Genomic DNA, 7,095 nt, shown 5'->3' with positions numbered 1-7,095 from the left:
AAATAAAACAAACAACATATATTTTAAAATCCCCATGATTTTTAAAAAATTAAGTACTTGATGCATGATATTGCTATGCTCCCCGCAGCCTGAATACATCTGAATATGCGGTGCTTACATCTGGATTGATTTTTTTAGGCTAAAAAATGAAGAGTCTTGTGGCACCTTAGAAAATGGACAAAAATATATAGAATCTTGAATTTTTCTGGAAAAAACCCACTTCATTGGGTGAGTTTTGAGTGCTCAGGCTTAGAATGTCAATGGAAGTACACAAGAAAAACTTCAATGAAGACCCATATATCAAAATATTGCAATGAAACTGTAATTCTATCTGTGTTCATTAATATTTTTAACATGTTCCTTTAGAAAATTTCAGGCACACTCGTAATCCCAAAAGGCAACCTTTAAAAAGCAAAATCTCCCACAGGATGGGATGAATGTAGTCAGCAAATCACTTTCTTTGGCTAAAGGAATTTGCCAGAATACAATTGACTCAAGTCATTCAGGTCAGAGTATTGTAGCTCCTTTCACTTTAGGAAGAAAGTCATCTAATGTTAGTAAGTGTGGCGGGGTAGCCCCGCCCCTCCCGGAAGCCGCCGGGACGCCGCGTTCGCGGGGAGGAGGATCACTCCCCCACGTGGCTGGCAGAGTCGTCTGTCTTCCCTGAGCGGGGGGGCTGGCGCACCGGCCGGGTGGCGAGCCGGGGCCGGCAAGCGGCGACGTCAGAGGGCGGGGGAAGGAGGAGGCGGGGGAGGTGACGTCACAGGGAGGCCGGCCCGAGAGGGGGCCGGTGGATGACGAAGGGACTGACGTCATCTGCCTGTGACCGGCGGGTAATTCAAAAGGCTGCAACGACCCAGCAAGGGGGGAGGACGCCGAGGAGACGGACCTCCCCTGGGAGCGAGCACACGGACCCAGGTATTGGCAACCCTGGGCCGGACCAGGGCAGGAGCCTGGGGGCGGGACATGCTGACATGGGGGAAGAAGTAGCCCAGGGCGGGGATGTGGACCCCGAGAGCGGGGGAGTTTAGGGGTCTCAACCGGTGGGGAACCTTTCCCTTACCTTAGGGTCCTGGGTCGGGGTCCGGAGCGAGGGCGGGCCTGGACCCCCTTCCCCCAACCGCCGAGCGGAACAAAGCGAAACCGAGCACATTGAGTCGCGAACGACTGTGGAAACTGAGGGGAGCGGACGTAAGCCCCTCCGCACCAGGGGGGAACCCCTACAATAAGTTATATTATTTCCTTACAACAGACTTATTAAGAATTGTAGGATCCACACCGATTCATATTTTTCTTTACAACTGGTTCCACTGGGACACACCATGCTGTTGGCTCAGATTTTCTCCATTCTGCCAACCTATTCTATCCTCTTTAACTCAGTTTCCATTTTTTGAAGCAGTGGGATAGAAATCCTATGAGCTGTCTATTTACTATATAAATAGTAAAAACAACAAATGGTCTGGTAGCACTTTATAGACTAACAAAACGTATAGATGGTATCACAAGCTTTCGTGGGCACAGCCCACTTTTTCAGATGACTGGAGTTTCTTCAGATGACCGGAGATATATTTATTATGTGGTTCAGCAAAGTCTCGAAGTTATTTCTATAGGAGTTCTTTCAAAAGTCCGGTATCCTCACATACCCTGTCCAGTTCTTCCACCTTTCTCACTAGGACCATTATGGCTACCACACTCTGACTGAGACTATTATTGGTCTTTAATACTTTGATCACACACAATGAGAAAAATTTTGCCTGCAGCATCTAAGTTGTTTCTATGGTGAACTGGCCGATGCAGTTCAGAATATCTAAAGGGATAGGTAAGGTTGTGCCAGGTGATTTCAGTTCTGGGAAAGGTTGGAGATTCCTTCTGCGAGAACTGTGACATCTGTTTATGAGTCTATTTTAAAGTCAATAGTTTTTCTGCGAATATTCAGTGTCGCTCTCCAGGAAGGCACTGCATCAGCTCATGTGATAACTCCCAGCAACAATGACTCTTGATTGTCTATAATATTACTCACTTCCCTGACTGGATTGGCAAATAGCTGCAAAATATTCCATATTCTGTGCATTTTTTGTACATTGTGCCTTTGGCTAAATATATATCTATTGGGCTATGAACTTTTACCATGTAGTGTACATTTATTCTAAAGGCTGTGTTGTTTGCCTGAAATATCCTCATAGCCTCGTCTTTTATAATAATAATGTTTGGTACTCATATGTTTGTTTATAGCTTCTGAACTACTTGCCAGTTTGTCACGTTGATCCTGCCATTTGTTTGGCTGTTAGACTAGTCTAGACTGCTTTGATATCGGTGTAGCTACAGGTAGATTGAAGCCTGTCATTAATTGTAGTTGGTGTGAGAGGTTCTTGTCAGTTAACCCAATAACCAGCCTGTCACTAATATTTTCATCTTTTACAGTCCCAAAAATCATAGTTTACAGCCAGTGCATGCAAAGCTGTAGTGATTCAGCATTTTTTCTTTGTTCCTGAATTGTCTGGTGAAAATATTATTTCATAAACTAAATTTGAGGTTTAAACTATGTATCAAACATAACCCAAACTCTTTCAAAGTTATCTTTGTGATGGTCTTCACTAAAGATAAAAGATTTAAAGACAGACTCTGTTTGCTTCTCCATAGCATAAATTAAAAATGATACCGGAATATCTCATTTCTTGCGGAATGCTGTGGCAATGGAAAAGTCTTGTGTGACCTCCTTCTTGGTGCACATCACAAAATTCATCCTGCATGTGGACAATAGGTGGTGGGGAGGGGAGAGGAAGGGTTTGGAGCATGGGAGGAGATTCATTGGAGTGGGTATGAAGGATCTGGTTGGGGGTGCACTCTGAGGTGGAGTTGGAACAGAGGATGAAGGTGCAGGATGAAGGTGCAGGATCTGGGATGGGGCTGAGGGGTGAGTGGTTTGGGGTACAGGTTCCCCCGGGATAGAGGGCTCCCCATAGTCCTCTCACTGCACAGCTCCAGGCCATGTGAGGGGTGCCTCTCTGCTGGTCATGGCAGCTCCAGTGAGGCTGGACTGGGGGAGAGGTGCTCATCTCCCAGCTACAGCAGGTCTGTGCTGCTGGGGGCGTTGGTGAGAGAACTTTGAGAAGGCACCTCCCCCTCTCCCCTCAGCTGCAGCACCTCGCTGCTGGGGCTGGATGAGCTGCCAGAGCCAGGGGAGAGGTACCGCTCTCCTGGCCACGGCAGCTCCATATGCAGTAGCCCTGAGCCCCTGCATGGGGCTTATTAGGCTGCTGCATGGCCACGTGGCTGTGCAGCTTAGAGGGAACATCGCTCTGAACCCAGGAGCGTAATGGTTAAAGGAAGGATCCTCCAGGCAAGGCCGAGAAAGAATTAAAAAGAACAGTACGTGTGCTTGTGCCGCAGTGAATTTCCTGTGCTTTTCTCCTTTGCTTTTCTTTCCGAGGTGTGCAGCCTGTTCCCTGGAGAAAAGTTTGTTTGCTCTGGAAAAAGAGCCTTAGCCTTCAAACAATTTCAAAAGCGATCAACGTTCCCCAAAGACAGCAACTGAAGTACCTTGGAGAGCAAAAATGGCCAAGGTGCGCCGCCTTCTCTCAGGGGTATAATTTAGTCGGAGCAGAAGGCAGCAAGACCTTATTAATCAGACCTTGCACTTAACTTCTTCCAAGCATTGCACAAAGGTTAACAAGTAGGCAATTATTAACTGTCTGTATTGCAGTGAGTGCCCAGAGGTCCCAGTCAGCTGTCTACAGCTACTGGGATATCAGTGCTACAGGGATCAATCCCTCCAGTAGTTGATTTAGTGGGTCTAATAAAGACCTTCTAAATCAACTGCTGATCACATGCTCATCAACTCTGGTATGCCACTGGCTCACAAAGCATAATGGGAATCAACGAGAGAGATCGTGGTAACTCCATCTCAGGTATGTTATTCCAATAGCTATGCTATTCCAATAGCTGGAGTTAAGTATCAGAGGGGTAGCCATGTTATTCTGAATCTGCAAAAGCGACGAGGAGTCCTGTGGCACCTTATAGACTAACTGAAGTGTAGGAGCATAAGCTTTCGTGGGCAAAGACCCACTTCGTCAGATGCATGACTTGACACCATGCAAGGCACTGCATTTAGCCGTATGGAGTGGAAATCTATTAACCTCATGAAGAAAATAGCTGGAGTTGTGTACCTTCATTTGGCATTACTTCCCTCCCCTAAGAGCAGACCTCTTCTGACTAAGAGCTACTGTCTAAGCCTAGGAGACAAGCAATACACAAAAAATGGGAATGGAGAAATTATCTTTACTGCCATTTTACACACAGAGAATCTCAGCGTACAGTGACTAAGAATATCTATAAATTAGTTTTAAAATACAGATTCAACTCCTTAGTAATTTTGCTTTCACCAAGTATCATAGGAAGTGAACACGCTAGCTGGGATGCAGAGTACTGAGAGATTTTTTTTTTGCTTCCTTGCTCGCAGATTCCCAACTGACCGGCACAAGCCTGCATGGAGGAATGTGACTACAGAGGGTGGCAGCTGCAATTGCTTAGCAGGTAGCCAGCCAAGACTGCTAACTACTGCAGGGCTGGACCTCAAGGAGAGGGAAATATTGGTCCCCTCCTAACCTGCTTTTGACATGGGTACCAGACATCCTCTCTTCCCTGTGAGGAGGAAAAGATACTGCCAAAACTACTGTGAGCCTTCGTGCTTATATGAAGCATAACTGCAAAAGTCATGAAGAATCAACTTGTAAAAGGAAACTCTTGTAATGAAGTTTAGCGAGAATGGTTTAATAAACAATACATTCTTTCTTTCCTCTATTTTGTTACTTTGCTTTCTGTCTCCATCTCCTCCCACTTCCTCCATTCACTACTGACTGAACTATTTATCTGGAAAACTGATGTTCATTTTTGACACAGATTTTTCACCCGTTTTTAAATTTTTTGAAAGAAACACAGGAAAGTCCCAGGAAATTAAAAGATAAATAAATTTTAAAAAACCCAACAGTGACTTTGGTATTACTGATCTAACCAATCCTTTTAAACTGAGATGCTCTGTTATTGGCCATTTGGAAGTTATTTATAACTCAGGCATTAGCATGTTTGCTTCAGTGTGATTTCTCAGGTTGGGTGAATTGCTAACTACAGTATCTGTCACTGACTCATTGTCAACATAATTTAAAAGCCAATAAAACTGCCACTTGGAATGAAAACCACCCCACGCACTGTCACCAATGTAATTTCTTTGATATGTGCCCCTACCCAGAGCAGACTAGACAAACCTATCTGTCTTTCTTACCATTTGAGTAACTCTCCTCCCCACCAGGCCCCATCAACAGGATATGTCTCATTCTCTCCTACACAAACCCCACAATAAAGTGTAGATATATTTCCATGGCAATTATTTGAATTTAGAGCTGGTGAAAGCATTGGGTTGAAATCCTTGATGCATGCACCAGGTAGTAACAGCTCTAGCTGCAGCTGTGAAAGCCTTCACTTTTCCAGTGTACTTCATGGCCTCCATACATTTTTTTAAGCCATCTTGGTTAAAAAAATTATCTGGTGTAGAAGGGAAGTGAAGGCAGCTATAAAAATATAAATAAAAATGCAAGAAAGAGGAAGCTGACTAATCAATATAAATCAAAAGCTAGGAATTGTAGAAAATTGATAAGGAAAGCAAAGGAACACAAGGAGAAATCTATGGCCAGCAGAGTTACAGACAAGAAGGAGGGGAGGTTGTGTATTTTTTAGAATACCAAGATCAAAAAGAGCCCTAACAGTGCTGTTGGTTTATTGCTAGATAAAAATGAAGATAATGTGTTTCATCAATATTTCTATTCCATATTTGGGAAAGAAACGTATGTTTTAATAATATACGGCAACACTTTTTTCATTCCACTAGTGTCTCTGATGGATGTTAAACAACAGCTACAAAAGAGTATGAGAGGTAGCTGTGTTAGTCTGTAACTTTAAAAACAAGTGGTTCCGTGGCACCCTAGAGACTCACTCCCTTGAAACAACTTGCCAGGCATCGTGGTGGATTCTCTATCACTGACAATTTTAAAATCAAGATTAGATGTTTTTTCTAAAGATCTGCTCTAGGAATTGTAGTAAGAGGAAGGCCTAAAACAGAAGCCAATTCAGCACAGGCCTGGTTTGAGGCCTGAGGCCTAGATAACAATGGAGAAAACATGGCTAACAAAGCAAAGCTAAGCTGTGAGCAAGAGACAGGCCCCAGCTGATAGAACTTGGCACAAACAGGGCTGAGTGTGCAAAATACTAATTGGTAATAGGCCCAGATGCAGAACAATAATTGGTATCGGTCATAAGCGGAAAGCACAAGATACCACTAGCTCATTAAAAAAAGACCTTGGTATCCACACCTCACAGATACAGACCCAGGTTCAGGAAAGGGTCTAAAATGACAGCATGATGGATAGAGATGATCTAATCAAACCATGAGGTACAGGGCGATGGGTGGTATCTAAGTAGCGTCCGAGGGTGGTAACTTGACAGCATGAAAGGGTGGCAATCTAATATATCAGCAGCGATGTGTGACTTGTTGCACCTGTATATAAGGTGGTGTCTTGGGGGGACAGCCTTTGGTTAACCTAGGGGGCAGTGGCAATTTCCCATTGACTGAGTCATTCCATTGTGGCAAGTAAATATGCATAGTGGTTCAGTAGTCTACTGACAACTATGACTGTACTTCACCTTACAACAGGCCTGGCCTGGCACCTTTGATCCTTATCTGGTTTGTGTTCTTTGGGGGCTCTCTTGGGGTCTACTGTGGAGACTAAGGGTGTGTCTAGACTACCTAGTTTTGTCGACAAAAGTGGACTTTTGTCGACAAAACTATACCAGCGTCTACACTACCGCTGAGTTCTGTCGACATAACGTCGACAGAACTCAGCAGTTTTGTCGACGCTGGTATACCTCATTTTACGAGGCATAACACCTTCTGTCGACAGAACTCTGTCGACAGAAGGTGTTATTGCCTGTAACGTTGCGTCCAGACTACGGAGTTCTGTCGACAAAGCAGCTTGCTTTGTCGACAGAACTCAATGTGTCTGGACGCTCTTTGTCGACGGAAGTTTTGTCGACAGTATCTGTCGA

At 44.4% G+C, this 7,095-nt stretch overlaps 1 long non-coding RNA gene across 1 annotated transcript; it reads left to right on the top strand.

Annotated features, from left to right (window-relative positions):
• The first annotated feature begins 3,794 nt into the window (after positions 1-3,794).
• LOC112544059 (uncharacterized) lies at positions 3,795-4,984 on the top strand. The gene is made up of 2 exons (XR_003087374.3): positions 3,795-3,908; positions 4,460-4,984. It is a non-coding gene; the product is annotated as an uncharacterized LOC112544059 (long non-coding RNA).
• The last annotated feature ends 2,111 nt before the right edge of the window (positions 4,985-7,095 follow it).

The sequence above is a fragment of the Pelodiscus sinensis genome, chromosome 4, assembly GCF_052426305.1.
Source record: "Pelodiscus sinensis isolate ZL-2025 chromosome 4, ASM5242630v1, whole genome shotgun sequence".
Taxonomy (NCBI): domain Eukaryota; kingdom Metazoa; phylum Chordata; order Testudines; family Trionychidae; genus Pelodiscus; species Pelodiscus sinensis.
This window is presented reverse-complemented; position numbering and strand designations above follow the sequence as displayed.